The sequence below is a fragment of the Eschrichtius robustus genome, chromosome 12 (assembly GCF_028021215.1).
Source record: "Eschrichtius robustus isolate mEscRob2 chromosome 12, mEscRob2.pri, whole genome shotgun sequence".
NCBI lineage: Eukaryota > Metazoa > Chordata > Mammalia > Artiodactyla > Eschrichtiidae > Eschrichtius > Eschrichtius robustus.
In genome coordinates, this window is record NC_090835.1 from 39,177,561 (window position 1) to 39,201,113 (window position 23,553).

The following is a 23,553-nucleotide window of genomic DNA, read 5'->3' on the forward strand; positions in this document are numbered from 1 at the left end:
TACTCAGAAGCCATGGACAAGAATGGTTCATATCAGTATTATTCATGACAGTCAAAAATTAAAACAACTCAAATGTCCACCAAGAGGAAAAGCAGTAAACTGTGGTATATTCATATGTGAAATACTATACAACAAAAGAGAACAAACTGCTGTACAGAACCACAAAGATGTCACAGACCTAACATTCAGCAAGAAAAGACAGGCACATGAAAGTACATATCATACTCTCTATCACTCCACATACATAAAGGTCAAGAGTAGCAAAACTAAGCTCAAGAACAGAGGTCAGAAAAGTGGTTACCTTTAGGGAGATGCTGATTGGGTAAAGGCACAAGAGAACCTACTGGAAATGTTCTGTATCTTGATCTGAGTGATATATGTAATATCTAAAACTGTCAAGCTGTACATTTATGATTTATGCATTTTGCTACATGTAAATTTTGCTTCAATTGTTTTTAATAGTGACCAAAAAAAATCAAATACTACTAGTTATCAGGAGATTCCGTGAAACAACTTCATCTGTAACAGAATAGATTTTCAAAGCCTAAAGAATGAGATAATTCAGCTCTGGCCTGGGATAATTTTGATTGGGGCCTGCTACCTGCCTGCCACCTGCCCACACCTGAGGTGAAAGCAAGGACTCCCTCTAAGGACCTTCACTCTTAGCTGATCACAAACACCACAGAATACCAGAGCAGCCAACATCAGAAAACACAGCTTTAACTCCTGCTTCACCACCTAAGCAACCAGCTCTGGTTGTGGTCTTGACCTCACCAAATTCCAAGTAATGCAATTTTTTTTTTTAAATGTACACATATATTTAATCCTTCCCCTTTTTAAAATTTATTTATTTATTTATTTATTTATTTATTTATTTATTTATTTTGGCTGTGGTGGGTCTTCGTTTCTGTGCGAGGGCTTTCTCCAGTTGTGGAGAGCGGGGGCCACTCTTCATCACGGTGCGCGGGCCTCTCACTGTCGCGTCCTCTCTTGTTGCGGAGCACAGGCTCCAGACACGCAGGCTCAGCGGTTGTGGCTCACGGGCCTAGCCGTTCCGCGGCATGTGGGATCTTCCCGGACCGGGGCACGAACCCGTGTCCCCTGCATTGGCAGGCGAACTCTTAACCACTGCGCCACCAGGGAAGCCCCAAGTAATGCAATTTTTAAAGGTAGTGATACAGATCTCTCACACAGGAGATTCAGTGCTTTCCTCACTGCCACACCCGCTGCTGACACCCACTCCTTCAGGCAGCTCCTGAGCAGTGCCCAGCAGCCTCTCCAGCCCTTCCACTAGCACAGTCCACACCTCCCTAACTCTGGAATTCCTTACATTCTCCTCCCTAAAGGACAACCCTCAGAAAACTTGGATTCAAAACAAGAAAGCAAAACCTGGTCTACTTCCTTAGGCCTAAGCAACCTTGATGGACATACAGGATGCAAAAATCTGAATTTACATGGCTTCAAAATTATTTAAGTATAAAACTAAATGGAAGGGCTTCCCTGGTGGCGCAGTGGTTGGGAGTCTGCCTGCCAATGCAGGGGACATGGGTTCGAGCCCTGGTCTGGGAGGATCCCACATGCCGCGGAGCGACTAAGCCTGTGAGCCACAAGTACTGAGCCTGCGCGTCTGGAGCCTGTGCTCCGCAACAAGAGAGGCTGCGATAGTGAGAGGCCCGCGCATCGCGATGAAGAGTGGCCCCCGCTCGCCACAACTAGAGAAAAAGCCCTCGCACATAAACGAAGACCCAACACAGCCAAAAATAAATAAATAAATAAATAAATAAATATATTTAAAAAAAAAAAACTAAATGGAATTTTAAATGTGTGAAATAATAGCACAACAAAAACTCCACAGGCACACGGTAAGTGTCACAGCACTGGGGAAAGGCCAGAAAAATCCTGGTACAACACATGACATCTCTTCTCAGGGGCAGCTCCCATCTGAAGGGCAATGAGCTTGCTATATACAAAGGTATAGGCCAGCCATGAGAAGAGCCCTTTTCCTCCAGATCTTCACGGCAATAGTTGACCAGGCAGCAGCTCTGGGATGAGCACATAGTTGCCCTCACACCAGATACCGGCTTACGCTGCCCATCAAATTCTGGGGTAAGCTGGGGTGGGGCCTCCAGACAAGAAAGCCAGAACTAGCTGATGAGTTCCTGGGCCTGGAGCCTGAGCCTACTCTCAGCACTCACTCTTGGACCTCCACATGCCATCTTCAGCTACCAGCCAGCAAGGCGACAACACTGGTAGCTGACATGCCTCCCCATTCTGTAAGGCAAGTCTCTGTACCCAGAGACTGAGACCAGCAGGTGAGGCCATGACCGCAGCCCACAAAGCTTTCTACTATCCACCCAACCTGCCTGGTCTGATGGTGCAGATATGGGGAAAGACTAGATTCTGGCTGCTCTCTAAGCTCTATCCATTTCTCCATTTCCTTACCACTGGAGCTGTCTGGCCTACATGAAGAAGCAGGAAAATCCTCTAAAATAGCTTTCAAACACAGAGAAAATTTGTAAAACACAATACTCATAAGACAGAGTTTGAGGTGACCATTTAAGTCATCAGGAGCTACACCTTCATTTTACAGATGGGTAAACCAAGGCTTCCACAGTCCCCCAGATGGTGAGCAATCACGCAGAATGAGCATTCCTCTCCTAAGTCTCAAACAACCTTTTCCCATCACAATACCCTATCAACAAAGGGGGAAAGGAAGAGAGGAAAGCTAAAGAGGGGACAAGATGAGGGACAGACAGTGAAAGGCAGAGGAGCTGAGAATGTGGGGAGAAGAGCAATGTGAAGGAAGAAGGGAGGGTCTGAGAGGGGGACAGCACTGTGAACCCATCTCAGTGAATTAGGCCAGAGAACACATCCAGGCTTTTCCTCTTGCAACACCTGTCACACCGTGCTGGGGAAACTGGTTTGACAAGGACCACAGAGCCACTTAGAGGCTGAGCTGGGCCTAGCCTCTCCTCAGGCCCCACTGTCCTGTCACAGAAGTGGTGCTCTGGGTACCTGCTATGAGCAAAATATGGAACAAAAGGAAAGCAGCACTCCGAGGAAATACCCAAACCACCTCAGCCTTGCCAAAGGGACCAAACCTGAGGCTGATCAAGCCTTTGGATCCAGCTGCTGATTCACAGGAAATACAGAGAAGAGCATGCTCAACTGCACCTTGGGACACAATCTGCTAAATTTGGACTGTGAGAGATTCCACAGGTCTAAGGGCCCAGGTTCTTCAGCAGATAATTGCAAGGAAAAGGGACAGAGGGGAGAAAATGCAGATAACGAAACTTACAAGATATGACAACTTAAAAAAAAAATGGACAAAATTAAACTGCAGTGCCTAAGGATATACATTTGGGAGATAAAACCATTAAAAAAAAAAAGTAAGAAAATGGCTACAAAAAGACAGGATGGGGTCACCTTGGGAAGGAAGGGGTGAGGGGGCTGTGGCAGGGTTGGGGCCCACAGAGAAGCCTCTGGTGGAACCAATAAAGTTCTATTTCATGACCTTATAATTCACTAAGCTCTACTTTTTTTGGGGGGAGGGTAGTCTTCTTTTCTCCATTTTTATTTAATTTTACACTAGTAAAGCTTTTTAAAAGTTAAAAAATAGATTTAAAAAGATAAGATTAAGTTGGGACTTCCCTAGCGGTCCAGTGGTTAAAACTCCGTGCTTCCACTGCAGGGGCATGGGTTCAATCCCTGATTGAACTGATTCAATTTCTGATATTTTTAGTCGGGGAACTAAAATCCTGCATGCTGCGTCACGCGGCATGCATGCACGCACGCACGCACACATGAATGAATACATAAATAAATAAATAGATGAAGTAAACAAAAAACCAGTCCTGGAAGAGCTTGAGGACTTTGCAAAGCGGCATATGCAGAGAGAGAACCCCACCAGGAAGCATGGAACAGAGGGGGTGGCCTCACAGGCAACTGGGTGGAGACCTCTCTCTAATTCAGGGGTTTGGCCTTAGGAACCACCACTGGCTGCTCACCCAGGTCCCACACTCTCCAATAGCTCTGCTGGTTTTTAAGCTGATATTGTAGCTACCTGCATGACTCCTTTATCCCTCTCAACTGGTTCCCATGGCATCAGGGTTAGGAAATGGCTCAACAGGTCAGAGACACATCACTGTATACCCAAATGTCAGCTTGGCTTTGAAAATAATCTATTACTGCCCGCCAGCTCTCTAAGGTCCTCTCCCTGATCCCTTCACATCACTCTCTAAGATGGGCCTAGCCCTCCCACTCCCCTTTATGATGAATCAGAGGCACACTGACTGCAGTCACTTGCCAGGGGCATGACCCTCAGCCTCTCCAAATCACATTTTTTTCTGAAAAATATCAACTGAAGGGAAATAACTTCATCACTTCTCCTTTTTTTTCTGGTCAGGGCAACGATAGGGCCCGTACCTCTCTCATCCATTGCCAGATCCATTCCCAGGGCCTAGCACGGTGCCCAGGGCATGACAGTGACTCAAAAACCACCTGCTGAATGAATAAACAAATAACTGAAACCCAGCGACAACAGGGCTTGACTGCTGGGTGCCAAAAGACAGTCCCCTCCATAGTTCATGGGCTAGCCTGTCTTGCAAGGCTGCTTAACAGCCAATATCTCATCTTAAACACTTCCTAGATCAAATTCCTTTTTTCTTTAACTTTTTCCAATTATAAACATATATTCATTAGGTAAGCTAATGCATGTAAAGGACCTGACACAAAATACACCACTTTAAATATATATACAAAATACAAACAATCTTAATCCAGCCACCCATAATCTCTGATGGGTGTAATATTTCTGTGCTTCAGACAACCTACAAGAGCAGACTAGCTAAGGAACATGGACATCACTATGTAAACCACTGGGAGTCCTGCTTTCTCCACCCCAGATCCAAATTTAAAATAAAACTGCCAAGGTCAATAATTCCCCCACAATGACAAGGAGTCTGCAGTGACTGCAATAGAAATGGACTTACTTCCACAGCAGGGTTTCTTCTCTTGTACTGAGAATCAGCTCTGGCACAGTGGCCTCCTCTGCACTGCCCTGCACTGCCCCAGGACTACTCCCAGGCTGGGAGAAGCCCTGTGGGCTCTGCTTCCCCTCTACCCTATCAGAGGATTTAGAGTGAGCATTTAGAGATTTTCAGCTCCCCGCTGGTGGTATCATGTCATTTTCTTATCTGATAACAGCCAATAGCTTTACCCTCACCTGCCTCTAAAACAAAGATCAGAGACCAAATGCCTTCACTATCTGGAAATCACCTGGAGCCTTCTCCAGTGGGAACCCACAGGCAGCTCCCCCTGAACACAGATTCATAAAACCCGGTGCCTTCATCATCTGGAGGCTGGAACCCAACTTTTGTCTTTAGGATAATTATCCTCTGCTCAGAAGTTGGGCACTGGTGCCTGTACCCTCATCTTCCTCCCACCCCAGAGCTCTACGCTCAATTTGTCCCTCAAGGAATCAAGGAAGCCCAAAATACTTCAGGTTTCCAGGGAGGATGCTGACTTTACAGAGTAAGGTTCTGACATTCCAGACTGAGCTCATCCTACTATACAATAAACAAAAAAGTCTTAAAATTTCTGTTCTAAAGAGTTCCAACACTACAGCTCAGCTAAATTACATGCTCCAGGTACAGAATCTGCTGCTGCCCAATGTTCAACCAGGAGCACTCACTTGCTCCAAGTCTCTTAAAATGCTATCTGTTGACTGAAAAGTCAAAGTTACCTATTATAAACTACCTAGTCAATAAGTCATATGGTCACATGGGGAAAAAATAAGTAGAGGTGTAGCTCTTTGAAAACCAAGGGCTTTTCACACCAGACATGCACTGCTGTTGATACCTCAAACAGAAATAAACATTATACAAAAAAAGGAAACAAAGCACTTCCAGGCACTCAACTCACGTGGCAACCTTGCCAGTCCATGCTCCTTCTACTGCACTGGTGAGGTTCAAGAAAACAAACCTGGGCACATCAAAGAATTTCCAAAGAAACTCCTTAAAAATATAAACAATGCTGTCTAGTTAACAGAATCCTTGGTCCTCAAACTATTTTTGTCCTTTATTCATCTTGATGGGGCCAGTACCTCCAGGACGACGCACCCCAATAAGACACCACAGCACTCAAAGCTCCACAGGCGAGCAAGCAGTCAAGCTAGAGCCGCTTTCTGAGAGGTATCAATGGGCTCACGTCTAAGGCTTTTTTTTTTTTTAATAAGATACTACTTGGTACATATAAAATATAATCTATTATGTATGTAATTATAAAACACAATAAAAAACACCCCTGAACCAATCACATAACCTAAGAAATATGTCCAGCCTTTATTAAATATCGGACTCTCAGTTTACACTAGAAAAAGGACAAGTGTAATAATAATAAGTAGCAATTATGGAGAGGTGTAGGGCACATTACTAGGAAGCTTTTATTTCCTCCTCAGCAGCCTATGGGGAGGATATTCTATCCCAATTTTGCTGAGGCAGAAAGGTCAAGGGCCTTTCTTAAGGCCACATCAAGATGGCAGGGTTCCAGGGGACTCAGTACCTCTGGCAGGTTCCTTCCTCAGGCTCGAGTTTCTACTGCTGAGGGTAGTCAGTGTTTTCATTGTCCAACCTCGTCACACTTGTACCAAAAATCGTGCCTGTCCTGCCAAAAAGCAAGGGCCTTCAGTGGGTAGACCTCACCTCTCGGGAAGTCATGACCCAAAAGACCATAGCATGACCAGGCACTATCTGAAAGAACAGTTCTCCTTTAGAAAACTCAATACCATTTTATAACAAGTGCTGGCATTTGCAGTGTGATCTCAGCATGGCAAATATGTTTTATTCCTTTATTTGATAAAAACAAGTGCCACTCCCAATCTTAAAACAGAGAAGGAAACGTATCACTCTGCTCAGATAGCAGGTTAAAATAGGCTAGAATTTTTTTTTCCTGTAATAAAAGAAAGAAAAAAAGGTAGGAGGAAGGCAAACATCCAGGGCAGTGCCAGTGCCAGCTGCTCCTTTCACAAGACACTTCAACAGAAGACAAAGAAATTGTACATATTGAACCATCATGGAAAGAATGGAATTTTTTTTACTATGATCAAGAACAATTTCCAGGACCATTCCAAAGTCAACCTACCTGAGTTTTAGAGGAGCAAATTTCTCAGCAGCCTCCCACGCAATCAATATAGCCCTCAAGTAGAAAAGCCCTTCGCCAATTCCAGAAAGGCTTGACTAGGCCTCCTCCATCCCCGCTACCACCACCACCAACTCACTCACCTACCCTTCATGGAACCTGCTAAACAACAGCTGATCACAAATCTGGCTCCTTATCTGAAGCCAACACCCCCGAAAGAGAAACAGCCAGTGACCTCTATCTGTTCACTCATCAAAACCAAAAATATCTCATACATTTTTTTCCAGGGACACACTTGCCTGGGGTCGGGAGAAGAACTGCCTGATGGGTAAGGCAGTCTGATATCAGGAGAGAGCTCCCATATCCAGAACAAACCTGTTTTTTAAAAAGTTGAGTCTCTCTGGCTTCCCCTACACCATATTCTGGCATTTCACATCTTCAACAAGTTCTACAGTTGATTAAGGCCAAAATAAGTTTTTCCTCGGCTTTACTGAGATATAATTGAAGGCCAAAATAAATTTGAAAAACAAGAATTTGAAGTCCAATTTCATTCACAAATAGATTAATCCTATGCTTCCCAGTAGATTCAGAACACTGGGCCTCCCCAGTGGCCTGGAGGAACTGCCCAGCCTCCTGTGACCTGGCACTCAGTCACCCTTGGGAGCAGCAGGCCTGCCTCTCCAAATATGGCCTGAGGTCTGCCCCAAGAGTGAGCTCAGGCCTGCAAAGGGGTCCACAAGAATGTTTACCAAGACTGACAAACTTAGAGGGCAGCCCCAGGAGCAAACAAAGCACAAGCACCATCCCTCAGAACACTCCTGAACAGCAGGGCAGCATGTGAGGAAATGACTGCTTGCTGGGCTTCTGGCCCCTCAGCACCCTGTAACCACAGGAGACCAACAGAGAGGCCATGGCAGGCCTGACACTTAAGCGGAGGGCTGTGCACAGCCCACAATGGGCCCCATTCTCCCTGGAAGCTCATGGCAGGAGGGCAGAGGGGAGGCCAGGACATTCCTTCACCCCCTCACATGGAGGGAAAGGGCACAGGCAGCCCAGGGCATCAGAGGCCTGCATAAGAAGAAAGCCTGAGCAGCCATTTTCCTATCCAGCTGCACAAATCAAAAAGGGCCCCTCCTAAAAAAGCAGAAGGGAGTCCTAAGGTGCCAACTGATTAAGTCATGCGGATTAGATGACCTACACAGGAGTCCTCTCTCTGGGCAGCAGTGCCCAACCAGAAGGAAAAAAAAAAACACCACCACTCAGGGCGCTGAGGGGACAGGGGACCCCACAGCCCCCGTCAGCCCAGGGCTGGTACTACAAGCAGAACAATCAACTTTTCCTGCTAAAGATTTCTTCCCAGTGCCAAGGAATCCAGTCACTTTTTAAACTACTTTTAAAACTGGAAAAAGCACACGTTCAGACTGGCAAAAACAGTATGTTAAGTCTATAATATTGGGACTTCCCTGGTGGTCCGGTGGTTAAGAAACCGCATTCTAATGCAGGGGACGCGGTTCGATCCCTGGTCGGGGAACTAAGACCCCACGTGCTATGGGACAACTAAGCCTGTGCACTCTGGAGCCTGAGTGCCATAACTAGAGAGAAGTCTGCTCACCATAACGAAAGACCCCCACATGCCACAATGAAGACCCAATGCAGCCAAATAAACAAAAAAAAAAAAAAAAATTTTTTTTTTAAAGTCTATACTATTGACCCTTCTGACAAAATATTGTGATCCCTTCCAGGTAAGCAGAAGCAACAGCTGGTAGCACAATCCAGAGAAGGAAAGGAGACAGGAATCCTACTGTTATCTATTTGTGACTTCAGTGAATTCTATTTTTAGATCTTTAATAAAGAGCTTCTCTTCTAGTCTCCTCTTACCAAATTTCTCTCCTCAGGCAATTCAATCTTCCCAATATTGCTCAAAAGTCTAAAAATATAAGACGCTTATTCAGGTATGCTTAACATAACAGGTAAAGCAAAGTTCGCTACACTTCCTCGTTTTCCACAAGACCCAGAATCCACCCCTGTTCAAGGGCTACTCATCAGGCTGGTCTCCACCATTAAAAAATCCAGTAAGCGAGAGACTTCTCTGGCAGTCCAGTGGTTAAGACACCATGCTTCCAATGCAGGGGGCATGGGTTCGATCCCTGGTCAGGGAACTAAGATCCCACGTGCCGCGCGGCAAGGCCAAAAAAAAAAAAAAAAAAAAAAAATCCAGTAAGCAAGGCTCCCAGAGGTCAGGGCAGATCCGATGCAAAGACAATCTACCAGCCCAAGCAGGAGTATACACAAGACATTTACAGTGATGAGAGATGCATATTTTATGAAAGCATTTCATAGTATAATAAGGGCCCAGAAAATGGATGGTATACTGGGTGCTGATTAACAGCCAAATAAAAAGAAACCAGTATTTGCAATTCCATTATTAACTTTATAAATTTTCTTGGCAAAAACTGGTTAGAGAATCAACCCAGCCCTGGAGAACAACTAAGCTAATTAAAAGAGGCATTTATGAAAACCAAGGCAGAACTGGTTCACTTCTGTCATAGACAGCCTTGGGAATCTTCTTAAGTAATCCCATATCAACCCCTGGAATTCCTAGAGTAAATGTTCCCAGTACAGTGAGAGGTAAAACACAGACAACCATAACATTTGCCAAAACAAGAATCTTCCAATTCCACGAATCTGTTTCAATACATATTAGAAAGAACTCTGTAAGCAGTGCTTCTTGTTTGTCGATTCCCATACTCCATACACAAAAACTCAACATTCATAGAAATGAAGAGCAAATACCAAAACAGACCAAGCTGGGCACCGTCCTCTCTTTCCCTGAGTACGACACGTCCTTCCAAATGTTTCACTCATCCTTAAGCTCCCCTCAACTGGCACACTCCCCTATACTTAGGGTATCCAAGGGCTGTGACTGCCTCAGGAAGAATGAATCTGTGGCTACACATACCCCCAACGGCAGGGAATATCGAGTCTAGGCCTCTACGTGACTATAATAATTGCATACCCATGCAAGTCACAGAAAAGGAACTGGGGAAAATGTACACAGTGATTAAAAATGAAAATCAATAAAAACCTGCCTTACTTGATGTTATAGATGTGCTCCTCCAAAACTGTAAGTCACACTGCACTTTTTTCAAAAGTTTTACATTTAATATTGTGGTAATAAAAAGATTCTAAAAAAACTTTATGCACAAAGATGTTAACTGCAACATTACCTATTATAACCAAAGTAAGATTAACAACCATGTAAGAACTGGGGACAGGTTAACCATCAAAAATGTTATAATTATAGAACAATGATCATGCTATAATGCTGGGAGGGCAAAAACAAGATTAAAAATTAAATTTATACTCTAACCTAAACTCAGTAAAAGTGTTGCCCAAGGGCCATCTCTGGAGGACACCCAGGAATCAGGGAATAACGGTTGCTCCTAGGGAGGGAAAGCAGGGACTTAGGGGGTGGGTGGAAGAAAGATTTCTTTCCCCTGTACAATCCTTTTGAACTTTTTGAGTTTGAACCATGTGTTAGCATTTCCTACTTAAAGAAAGAATACAGTTGGGGGACAAGGGATTTTTCCCTTCCTTTCTACTTTTTTCTTCCACATTTCTTATTTTAAATATATGTATTATTTAATACAGCTTTTCCCCCACTATAGTGTCTTAAAATTCCGTGATCATTTTGCCAAGTACGTGATTATCCACCATCTTTCTTTCGCAGAAATCTCCCTTTTCAAGTACCTTACCTCACCTTCTAGTGCGAGGCTGCTTTAAAAGCCTTATCTTGGCGGGACTTCCCTGGGGGTCCAGTGGTTTAGACTCTGTGCTTCCACTGCAGGGGACACAGGTTTGATCCCTGGTTGGGGAACCTAAGATCCTGCATGCTGTGCAGCACAGCCAAAAAAAAAAAAAAAAAAACCAGCCTTATCTTCCTGGAGAACAGAGGCCCTACAGGAAAAGAAGGAACCAATATTGGTGAAAGCTCACAACCGAAATAGAATTACATACACCACAATGACCACCTCCAAAGGAAGTGGGGAATGCCACTTAGTCTCCCGCCCACACCACCAATCAGTCACCCTTTATTTATTGTCAAAGGGTAATAAAGAAAACGAAATGTATTCTGTAGAGTCAATCCAGGACCAAAAATTATAAACAGCTTCAAAAATATAAAATTAATTCCAATCTCTAAAATTTAGACAGTGGTATTTTCAAAAACAATTAGCTCAAGAAGGTATAACTGAGAAGCAAAACCTCAACACTAGTAAATGTACCCCATGATGTACAGGATAAAGACATTGTCATAAAAGTGATTTTTTAGGGACTTCTCTGGTGGTGCAGTGGGTAAATCTCTGTGCTCCCAATGCAGGGGGCCCGGGTGCAATCCCTGGTCAGGGAACTAGATCCCGCACACGTGCCGCAACCAAGAGTCCACATGTCGCAACTAGGAAGCCCGCATGCCGCAACTAAGAAGTCCGCATGCTGCAACTAAGACCTGGCACCGCCAAAATTTTTTTTAAAAAGTGATTTTTTATATTCAGTTGATTATTCCCACTAGAATCCTATTTTTAAAATATAAATTAAGTCAACATACTGCAAAAGTTTCATTCAGATTTACTTCACTCCAACAGAGAACACACAACAGTTTCACCAATTTAAACACGCTCTGTTTATGATATTGTACCACAGCATCCCATCCATCCTTCCACCATGGACCCAGAGCAAGGTTAAGAAAATGCTTAGCTATCAAACCTAAGAAACAGGAAAATAGGAAACCCTATTCATTAAGGCTAAATTAAGCACTCTGGCTGGTGTAATTTTGTAAACTACTCTAAAATCCTATTTATAGAAATTGCTATCTGAGCAGTATTACTGACTAATGATCAGAGTGAAGAGGGACTGTCAAAAGTCAAATCAGGTTATGCAACTCACGGGAAGACTGCTTTAAATCAATACCCAGAGACATGCGCACACAAAGACCTACTGGGAAATGACCAGATCAATCAGTTGTATATTCAAAACCACCATCACCTTACTCCAGAACTGGAGTGTCAACACAGGAAAAGGAGAGAAAGATGGGGGCTTAAGAAGCAACAGCACAGGGGCTTCCCTGGTGGCACAGTGGTTAAGAATCCGCCTGCCAATGCAGGGGACACGGGTTCAAGCCCTCGTCCAGGAAGATCCCACATGCCGCAGAGCAACTAAGCCCGTGTGCCACAACTACTGAGCCTATGCTCTAGAGCCCACGAGCCACAACTACTGAGCCTGCGAGCCACAACTACTGAGCCCATGTGCTACAACTACTGAAGCCTGCGCGTCTAGTCCGCAATGAGAAGCCACCGCAATGAGAAGCGTGCGCACCACAACGAAGAGTAGCCCCTGCTCGCCACAACTAGAGAAAGCCCGTGCGCAGCAACGAAGACCCAATGCAGCCAAAAATAAAATAAATTTATCAAAAAAAAAAAAAAACACTTAAAAAAAAAAAAAAGCAACAGCACAATAACACTGGCAAAGGCACAGAAACACTCTTTAACATGGAGAAGGGAGAACACTTACTCCAGAAAAGGAGGGAGAAATCCTTGACCAATATACAGGACACATTGAAGACCATGCTACCTGTATTCTCACTTTGAGTTCCCTTAAGGTTCAATACTCTACACCCCATCTGAGTCCCCTTCGATGTTCACACCACCATTTCTTGCTCCTCTGATACTCTGGAAGCCTCTAGCCTCCAAGCGGTCATACTCTGCAGTGGCTCAAATCTAAACAATGTACCCCGGAACCTGGAATATTGAATCAAACTTCTCATTGCTGACTTCCTATACTGGCTAGGAAAAAAACTCATGAGACTTCACTCTTAATTCTTGCCCATCCACAAAACGTATCTGTCAACACTTGCAATTCCACTAGGCTAGTTATGTGCCTCTTATCAAGAAGGCTATGACCAAAAAAAACCCCCAAAAAACCCAATTTAAAAAAGCAAGCACAGGTAAAGGGGCTCTAACTTCACACCATCACGGGCCACCTTTAGTTTGCCTTGCACAGGTCAAATCTGTGAGCCAGTGGCAATTCTTTAACTGAATCCAGTCTAAAGCTACATTACGGGGGACTTCCCTGGTGGCCCAGTGGTTAAGAATCTGCCTACCAATGCAAGGGACACAGGTTCGATCCCAGGTCGGGCAACTAAGCCCGCACTCTAGAGTCCGTGTGCCACAACTAGAGAGAAGCCCGAGCACCGCAATGAAGAGCCCATGCACCGCAACGAAAAGATCCCACATGCTGCAACAAAGATCCCCCGTGCTGCAACTAAGACCCAATGCAGCCAAATAAATAAATAAATATTAAAAAATAAGGCTACATTACACCCACCATGATTCTGAGTATCCAAAACTATATAGACATTTTAATTCAAACTATTCCTCTACCTACCAAGTGGGTCAACGAATCATGCTTTCTCTTTCGTAAGTTCACTTCTTCCTTGCCATCTTACCTGCCTGCCACAAAGACTCAAGCCTTCTCCCATTCCTGCAGTCTAGGGGGCCCCTCTTTTTTTTGGCCACACCACTCAACTTGTGGGATCTTAGTTCCCCGACCAGGGATTAAACCCAGCCCTCGGCAATGAAAGCGCAGAGTCCTAACCACTGGACAACTGGGGAATTCTCTAGGGGCCCCTCTTTATTTGGAGTTTCTCAAGTCCTCACCACTGCTTGGCTGATGCAGCCTTACATCCTCATCTTTTCACTGTCAACCTCCTGCCTCTTCCACTCAGTGGTAGAGCCCTGCTGGTACCAGAACCATTCAGGTCCCTAACATCTGCTGAACTGGCTCATCTTGAACCTTCTTTATCTCTCTCCACTCCCCTGCTGACCACTGTTCTTGTTCAGATCGTGTCTCCCCCACTGGACCACAGCAGTAACCAACCTGCCTCTGGTCCAGCCCAGCCTCAACATTCACAGTGAGGGCTCACTTCTTAAAACCCAGAGCTGATCCAATCACAGCTGTGCTCCAAGATCTTCAAGGTTTCCTGTTCTTACATAACACCAAACTCCTCCACGTGGCATTCTGACTGCAACCCAACCTTCCAGAACATACAAAAAAAGTGCCCAGTCTTCTCCCTCCCACCCCTTTCCTCTGCTCATTTCTTCTTCCACAGAATTGTGACCTTCTTGCCACCACTCCTTCACCAATCAAACCACTAACCGTTCTTGAAGGTCTAGCCCAATGCAGTTCTTCCCTAAAGTCTGCCCTCTCCAGCCTAGGACCCAAGTTCCTTGGCTTACTTCAGCATGGTACCCACAGCAACCAGCACAGGCCTCAAGAAGGCTCTGACAAACCCTAGGTTTCTGAAAAATGGTCCCGCACAACATGTTCCTGGAGTTCCACGTGGGATCACTGATCACCTTCCCATATCGTCCTGGCATTCCGCCCACCACCAGACACCTGGGCTTGGTCTTTACCAGAGAAGGACCCAACCGAGGCCACCATTATTAGTCTGATATAACAGAAACACAGATGGGTACAGCCAAATGTTCAGCCTGGGTTCAAATCCTAATTCTGCCACATGACAGTTGTGTGACCTTGGGAACATTCCTTCATCTATGACTCGGTTTGCTAAGCCACTATAAAGGATTCTCATAAGCATTAGCAACGGTGCATGCAGAGCAGAAGCACAGAAGGCCCTCGACTGTGGCTGATGTAGATCCATCGTGTCACTGGCCCAGAGCACAGGGAAGGGTGGAACAACTGTGAGGTAAAGGACTGAACATGCTCCCATCTGCCTCAACAGGGATGAACACACATCTACTCTCAGGGGTTAATATACCAGCCCTAAAAAAAAAAAAAAAATACCAGCCCTGCCCAAGAAGAAATGCAATGCAGTTCAAGTGAGAAATAAGGTTGTTTAAGGTTTTTAACAAACAAATGCCATGCTTTTCCTTTTCTAAATAATCCCAGTCTAAGTTGCCCCAGGGTCCCTCCAAATCCCACCATATTCAGTGTTTAAGAGGCACTAGCAAACTTGCAGAAGACCTGGTTTAAAGCCTTGGTCATGCTAAATATTCTGGCCCACACATTCCTGAATGCAGTCTCCTCCCCCATCACAGCTTGGTATTCTCTTTGCTCAAACTTTTCAGCCAGTCTCTTGAGCTGGCTCCTTCTCTCTCATCTCTCCTCTAAGGGCCAACCTCAGAGCCAGAGGTCCTTTTCCCATCCCCTCCCTGCCACTACCTATGTGGCCACCAACAAGATCTTTCTAAACATGGGTCTGGACCATGCCACTCAACTGAGGAAAAGCCTTCCCAGACTCCTGCACCTTGAGTATGAAGTTTGAAGTACTAAGCACAACAAGAAAGGCCTGGGGCTCCCACCTGTCATGCTGGAGGACTCACATGTGCTACTTTAGGCACTCATATACATGTGATTCCCTGTGTCCGGACCTTGCTGTCCCCCAGCTAATTTCTGCTGGCCCTGCAAGCCTCAGCTCAGGAATTCCCTTTCTCCTCAGGCTCCCAAGCACCATCTGAGCACACTTACTGGGCAGACACTATCAATCATAGGTTCCCCATCCCCCACTGTCCACGAAACTGAGTTCCTTAAGGGCAGAACCAGTCTCTTTTACATGGGTCCCCTGGACCTACCACAGAATTTGGTAAGCAGTGATGCCAAATATTTGTTAAATAAATGAATGTATTTCGCTAAATCAATTTTTCAGAGCAGTAAAGACTGGCTCTCTGCCTCTTTCAACAGAGGCACGTAACAACACAAGCTTTCATGCTCCAACCAGATGTTTGTTGCCTATATAGTAATGCTTATTCCTACTTTCTTACAGTATCCCACAGGCCTTAAACAGGCTCATATCATTCATCCAACTCCCTCCTCAAATCTCACTCCTCCAAGAAATGGCTCCTCAGCCTCCTTTAAGCATGTAGGCCAGGAGCTCTTATTACTTGGCTCCAAGGCAAACAAAGTTCAATTCAACTTCTTCATATTCAAACTATGCCTCCAATGTTCAATTCTTTTTCTAAAAAAGGACATCCCAAAATTATGTCTCTGAACGCTTGAGCATAGAACAACCTGATAAAGTTACAACATCCCACCTACACCAAACTCCAAAACACCTGGTAGCACATCCAACTCTTTATCTGGACTTATGTCCTATAAACACCACCCTCCCTGCAGAGTTTGGCTTCCATGCCAGGAATCACGTCTACTCGCTTATTTAGGGAAACAGCAGGCCGGGCTCTTAAGACAACTCTAGGCTATAACCGTGCTGTCCCAGGCTGTAGCTCTCACCAAGACAAAACTTCATGATCACCATTAAAACTAATTCTGAAGTAAGTTTACAAATGTAAGAGCTTCTCAAGTCATAGAGATTAAAATATCCATTTTAAATTAGTAGTTGAGTTCGTATGAAATTAACTCGGAATTTACGGCAGAAGGATTCTAAACCGAGAGAGCATTTTCTCTGGAGACATTTTCCAAATATACCCGCGGGTGAATATGGTTTTCCAAACACCAAAGAAGCCAAGTGTGTATGTGTGTGAAGGGGTGACCCCAAGGCTCTGAGCGGCTCAGGATCCAGCGGCTGCGGCGCCTCCTGAGGGGCTCAATGCCCCATCCTCGGGCTCCGGCCAAACTGGGCCGCGCGACCCTCTGAGGAAGCCCGGGAGACAGTCCGCAGGCCGCACACGCCCGCGACCGCCGCGCGTCCCCTGGAGCGCGGCCCGGGCTGAGGCCTGGCCCACCGCCGCGGCGCGCAGCCCGGGCCCGGACGCCCCCAGCCTTCGCCTGAGGGGCCGAGAGCAAGGGGCGGCTCTACCCGGGCCGCGTCGCCGCCTCACCCGCAAGGACGTCCGCGACCGTGTCCCCGCCCCGTGCCAAACAGCGAGAGCAGCAGCAGGTGTTCCTCGGAAGGCTGGGCCAGCGACGGAAATGGGGGCCTGGGCTACCAGGCTCGGCGGCAGTGGACGGGCGGCGCACTCACCGAGCGCCGACGGGCGGGCCGCGGCAGGTGCTCGCTCTTCCCGCCCGCGAGACACCGCCGCCGCTCCCCGGGGACACGGCGGGAAGCTCCCGCCGCCGCCGCCGCCGAGCCCGAGGAGCTCTAGCGCCGCACCGCAGCCTCGGCGCGAGCACGTACCGGGCAGTGAGAGGGCGCGGAGCGCGAGGGCGGGGCGCGCGACCGAAGCCTAGCAACCCCCTGACACGCGAGAGCCGCAGCCAATCCCGCTGCCAGCTCCGCGCGGCGCCGACCGGCAGTCCCCGCGACCCCCGCTTCTGCCTGCGTCGGCCGCCCGCAGCGCGCCGCACCCGCGCACAGGCCCCGCCCCCCGAGCCGCTCTGCTTATTGGCCCGCCACGCCCCCGTCTGAAAAGACACGCCCCGTCCTGGAAATCCCGCCCGCGGCGGGCCAGGTCCGTACCCGCGACACGCCCCGGCCCGTCCGGGTTACCCGGAGAGCTCAGGAGTGGGAGTGGGGGAAGGGCGCCCCGCCCAACCTCAGGCATGTGGGCCCCTGAGAGGCATCCAACCTACCCGGGTGGTCAGGCCCGATAACTGTCCCGGCCACAACTGGCCACCCATAGACTGCCTTCCGCCCTTCTGATTTCTGTCGAACGCAAATCAGGTAATTTTAAGACAAGAAAACAATCAGGAAGCGTCCTCCAAATTGCGAAGGATGATGGCCCCGTTGCCCGACTCTTATACTGATGAGGAACTGAGGCGAGGGCCGAGGGCCGGAAGGGCAGGAAGGCTGCCCCTCTCCGGGGGCCTAGCCTCCAGCAGGCGGGGGTGTCCGGGAAGCGCCTCAGGCCTGACCCTCCTCCCCTCCTCCTGCCCTGAACACCCGGAATCCGGTGCCTCCTCAGCCGCCAGAAATAGCTCTGACCCGCTGGCGCTGGTCACTCACTCGAGGCCCGCATTCTTTCAGGGAGTTGGGGGAGTAAAGGGCAGGGAGTTACTGCTGAGGTCTGTCTCCCTTCAAGGGGAGGGTCCTAAAAATGCTCTCACTCCCCAGGGCTTACCTAGGCCCACTATCTCAAAGACCCCCGACAGTTACTGGACGGGTATGGGGATGGGACCCGTGGTGGGCTCTGTTCCCCAAACCCTGTGCAGGATGTGTCCATTCCCTCCTGGGCCTGTAGCCAGGCTGGAATTCCAGGCCCGCACTCTTGTCAACGAGTACATTCTGAACACAGAACGGGCTGCTGCCTGCCAGGGGTTCCTCCCGGAATCCGGAATCCGGACAGCCCTGGGTCTCCCCTGCTTTCTCCCCTCCTTAGGAAGGACTAGAAGAAGCAAATTTCAGAGAGAGCAAAAAGGAATGCCTCATCTCTCAAACACACATACTTGTTTGTGATGCGTTATACTTAAATGCTTAGGCTCCAAACTTCATTCACACAGACCAGAAAAAGAAGTAAAAACCAGGAAAAAAGCCCCAAATTATCCCTTGGACGTTAAACCTAAAAAATTTATGGTCTTTCAAATCCAGTTCTAAAATTCTCCTGCTTCAAATAGGCTAAAAATGCAGCACAGGGAGATCAGCTCGCTGCTCTGTGACCACCTAGAGGGGTGGGATAGGGAGGGTGGGAGGGAGACGCAAGAGGGAGGAGATATGGGGATATATGTATATGTATAGATGATTCACTTTGTTATAAAGCAGAAACTAACACACCATTGTAAAACAGTTATACTCCAATAAAGATGTCAAAAAAAAAAAAGGCTAAAAATGTAGAAAATTATTTGGGTTTCTAAACAAAATACATTCTTTCCATTCACTCCTTCAGCTTGCAGAGTTTCCCTGCCACCCACAAACACACACCAGACACTGCTTTGCAGCCCTAGGTTCTGCTGGGTATTTTAGTGTCTGACTGTATAATTATATATATATATGTTTTCCCAAAACAAAAGACAGCAGTGAGTACAGGCCTCATCCCTCCTACCGTCTACACAGAAACTGCTAGCTGCTCTTTAGTCCTCAATGACCATCCATGGATACTAGAGTAACTCCCCTTCTTCATTTTTGGCACTGGTCTTGCTAGATGAGGCACCGGGCCTCACTCTGGCCTCCAGGGTCCCAGCACCCCATGCCCAAGCTCCCCCAGAGCTCTGGCCATGGGAAGGTCTCTACCTCAACCAGCTGGTGCCAAAAGGTGGGATAGGCCCTTCCTAGTCCTAGGAGGAGGGGAGCAACAACCAGAGTTTGCCTGAAGCCCTTACAGCCAAATCCTTCCAGCCCCTGCCTCTCCAGGTTTGGAACTCACTTGGAGATGCTGTTGTCCCAGGCTGGCCCCAATGCTCTCCCCCTTCCCCAGCCCTCCAGCCTTGGCAGCTCCCCCCACAAGACCAGAACAGATGTGAGCTCTGGGTCTCATTGCTGGCTTCTTCTTTTTTGTCTGGAGTTGGGGTTCCCCCAACCCCCTGTTCCTTCAGGCCCTAGAAGGCAAGAGGCCTGGATGGCCAGCCTCTTGGGGCCTAACCAGCCCCCAGTGGAGCCCAACCAGCCCCCATGGAGCCCATAGAGAGAGGTGGACAGTCCTCATGGGCCCCTAGGTTGGGTGGGGGTTGTAAAGTCAAGGCCCTGTTACTCCCTATAGTCCTGAGAATTGAAACCTTTCCTCTCCTGGGGCTCCCACAGCTCACCCTAGGGCTCAGCACAAGGTCCCCAGTGACTCACCCTTGGGAGCTATTCTGGAACCCCAGCAGTGCCTAGGCCATCCTAGATCAGGCTTGGTGTTCACTGCCAGTTGGAGAGCACAGCCAAGAGTGAGGCCCAGGGCACACCCAAGAACAGCTGCCCAAAGGGCCCACGTGGTATGGGCTCAGGGAGAACTGATCAAGAGACCAAGAATGAGGCTATTTAGGCATGACAGTCAGCCCTCAACTCTCCTGGCCATATAGCCTCCAGTGCTTCCTCCACCCTCCAATTAGAACCCCAGCCAGAGGCTTCAGGAAGATTATCAGATTGAGGTTTGTCTTCCCCACGAGAGTATGAGCCCTTGAGGCCAGATATGTGCACCTGCTTGATCCCACATTGCAACGATCACCTAACAGCATGCACATAATAGAGGCTCAATTTCTGTTTGGAAAAGAAGGAATCGGGATGCTGCCTGCCTCCCTTCTCGGTTGGCAGTTATCCCCAAGGGTCTAAGCCTTGTACAAGGCCCAAAGCAAATGTCCCAGTGCTTACTTGGTGCTGATATGGTTTAAGCTAGGGCCTTGGTTCTAGCTCAGGTGAAATCCAGCAGACACCTACTTGGACCAAACTTTCTTCTGGTCCTAGGCTTCCAGGCCTTTTTCATTCTGGCATATTCCCAAGGAACCGAGGGCCAAGGGCCAGTGCCCAGCCTCAGACTTCGATGGGGAGGGAGGCTCCTGCTACTGATCCTCCCCAAGGCCCAATGGAGAGGGGCAGGGGTCAGTGCTGGCTGAGGGTGGAGGCTCCTGGTCCAAATGCCAGGCCTGCAGGTCTGCCTGAGGCAGTGGGCTGGCAAGCAAGGCCAGCCAAATCAGGGCAAGGGAGGGGTCCCTTTTGTCTGGATTTAACAGAAGGCAGATTGTCCAGCAGCTCTGGCAGAAAGAAAGGGCTGATAAGTTCATCCGGGAGAAACTGCTAGTAGGCGTGTTTGCGGGTCAACACCAGTCTTCCCAGAAATCTTCTCCTTCCCTTGCAGGGACCTCAACTGCAGCACTTCCACCAGACCCCTTCATACATGTCTGGCATAGGGCCTTCCTTTCTAGTCAACCTGGCAGCTGCTTCTGCACCTGGCCCTCCAGGAACATACAGTCCTGTGGGGACAGGAACTCCACAGCAAGGGTGAGGGTTGGTCGAATGAATAAAAGTCGCCTCTCCCCTTGATGGACACATGTCCACTGCCCTCTCCCTCAGTCACATTCCACTCCCTTTTGGCTCTGGGATAAGACAGTCCCCCAAGGCCAACTTTGGGTGATTATTCTCAAATCACTGGGCCTGTGGCCTTGAGCACTGGACTAAACACCAGATTAGGTCTGGTCTGGCTGAGGAGCCAGTGGAGGCAAACAAAGCTGAGGCGCCTCTTTGTTAATTCTTTTTAGTCACTGACCAGCTAGCCCCTAAACAGAGAGTCTTGGCGGAAGCCACCCACAGTCTTTTTTTTTTTATTTTGTTTTATTTTATTTATGTATTTATTTTTTTGGCCGCGCCATGCAGCTTATGGGATTTCTAGCTCCCTGACCAGGATTGAACCCAGGCCCTCAGACCGACACTCTTCTTGTTCAGCCAGATTAAGAGTCCCTTCTCCACGCTCAGTCATATGTCCATGTCTCGCCCAGAGCTTGGCCAGGGCTCCTCCATGGCAGAAAGACCTCTTCCTCTCAGAGCTGGCCTGAGATCTGAGAGTGTGCCTCTCATCAGCCTCGGCTCCTCTCAGTGGCCCCTTAGTCAAGAGACATTAACAGGTTACCTGACAACCACTGGTTCTGACTCTGCTCTCATGGCTGATGGGTATGCTGTTAGAACACTGGAAAGTGTTGAACCTGAGTGGACAGACACCCTTTGCTCTAGGCTGAGTGCTGACAGATACAGGCAGTGTCCCTGGGAGCCTCACCTGTGGTCTGGGAAATCCCCAGCATCTGGGGGAGGAGTAAGAGGGATCCATCCAGGCATCTTGAGGGGAGCTAATAAAGGATAAAGAGTGAATGTTAGCAGATCAGCCAAACCTCCAGGTGTGTCCATATGAGGAATAAGCCCCTGCTGCGAACCAGAGCTAAGTTCACTGTGTGACCTGAAATAAGCTACTTGCCTTCTCTGAGCCTGTCCCTCATCATCAAGTGACCTCATATGTGGGCTTCAGATTTGCCTGCTCACTGAGAGTGACAGAATATCACTTTATATGACTGAATCAGGACCATTGTGAAACATCTGTCAGTGTATTATTAATCCAGAGATATTTACTGAGTCTACTGTACGCTGGAAATACAGCAAGGGATAAAAGGAACAAGCTGCTCTTGTGGAGCTCAAATTCTAGTGTAACAAGCTATACAGTAAATAAATAAGCAAATAAAAATGTAATAATCAGGGGATGAGAGGGCCGGGAGGGGCCAGGATCTGCTGTGTGGTATCAGGGAAGTCCTCTCTTTGAAGGCAGAGCCCGCAGGAGGTAAAGGAGGAAGTCCTGGGGTTTTCTAGGGAACAGACAACAGTGAAGTCAGAGGAGAAAGTGGCCAGACGGGTCTGAGGAAACCGGGAGGTCACCATGGCCTGAGCAGTGAATGGAACCCTGAACAAGGGAGAAAGAGTGACTGGTGGGAGGGCGGGCACTGGAGCTGTATTTAACCAGGCTTGGGTTTGCCAGAAGTATAGGATCCCAGAAGCAAGGGGCAGGGAAGCTGAAGGGTGGGAGGGAGGAGGAGGAGGAGGAGGAGGGGGAGGGGGAGGGGGAGGGGAGGGGGAGGGGGAGGAGGAGGAGGAGGAGGAGGAGGGGACGGGGAGGGGGAGGGGGAGGGGGAGGAGGAGGAGGAGGAGGAGGAGGAGGAGGAAGGGAGTGGGACACTGCCCTCAGGCCTCCTGGAAGGAATGCAGTGGGGTGAGGAATGAGGGGGCAGCAGCTTGGCCCCAGCCCTGGAGCTCCTCCTTCCCCTTGGAGGTGGGGAAAGGGGTGGGAGAGCAGGCAGGGGAAGGGGCACAGATGGGGATCCTCAGGGGGAGGGACAGCAGGCACCATGGAAGTCAAGTCAGAACAAGCATTTAGAGAGAAAATTTCTCACTTTCCCTGCCTCCATCTTCCACGGGAATACAGAGAGGCCAGAGAGGCAGCACCCCTCCTTTCAGCCCCAGAGGAGGAAGGACCAAGGGGGAGGGAACATGCCTGTGGGGAGAGGAATGGCTTGGACAGCTCCTGGTATGCACTGCAGGTAAGGGCTTTAGGACAGACCATGCAGAGCCCACCAGAGAAGGTCTAGCACCAACCCTCTGAGGAAAGGAAGCACTTGGTCTGGACCAAGGTGAAGGCGGGAGAGAGCAGAGGAGTGTGTGTGTTGAGGGGTGGGAATGTCCTGCCCCAAGACAGGTTCTGGGCGATACCCCCCCACCCAACTCCCCTGGGGCTGCTGCCGGACACAGGCTTGCAGGAGGCCCTCAGGACATGCGGGGTGTCACCTGGCAGGCACATGAGGCCGCATGCGGGGTGTCACCTGGCAGGCACATGAGGCCTCAGCCAGCTGTCGCATCCATCTCCCTTCTGCTCACTGATCAGGGGCGGTAACCTTCAAAGCTCCCTCCCTGCAGCTGCCATTTAGCCGAATGGAATGGACTGAGGTCCTGGCTGGGGTTACCCGGGAAGGGCAGGAGAGGGTCTATATTCATCAGATGGGTTCAGTCAGCTGAACTTGACAAGGGACCCCAGGGACCAGGAAGGCCTGGAACGGGGGACT

The 23,553-nt window shown here is 48.4% G+C and overlaps 1 protein-coding gene across 9 annotated transcripts in view; it reads right to left on the bottom strand.

The window, feature by feature from the left end:
- Positions 1-19,899, bottom strand: part of DAG1 (dystroglycan 1) — a 68,468-nt gene extending 48,569 nt beyond the window's left edge. For 2 of the 9 annotated variants that reach the window (XM_068559543.1, XM_068559547.1), the window contains exon 1: positions 17,285-17,445. The gene's annotated coding sequence lies outside the window, so the exon portion shown is untranslated. The other 7 variants (XM_068559542.1, XM_068559546.1, XM_068559545.1 and 4 more) reach the window with 5 other exon arrangements.
- Positions 19,900-23,553: the final 3,654 nt, after the last annotated feature.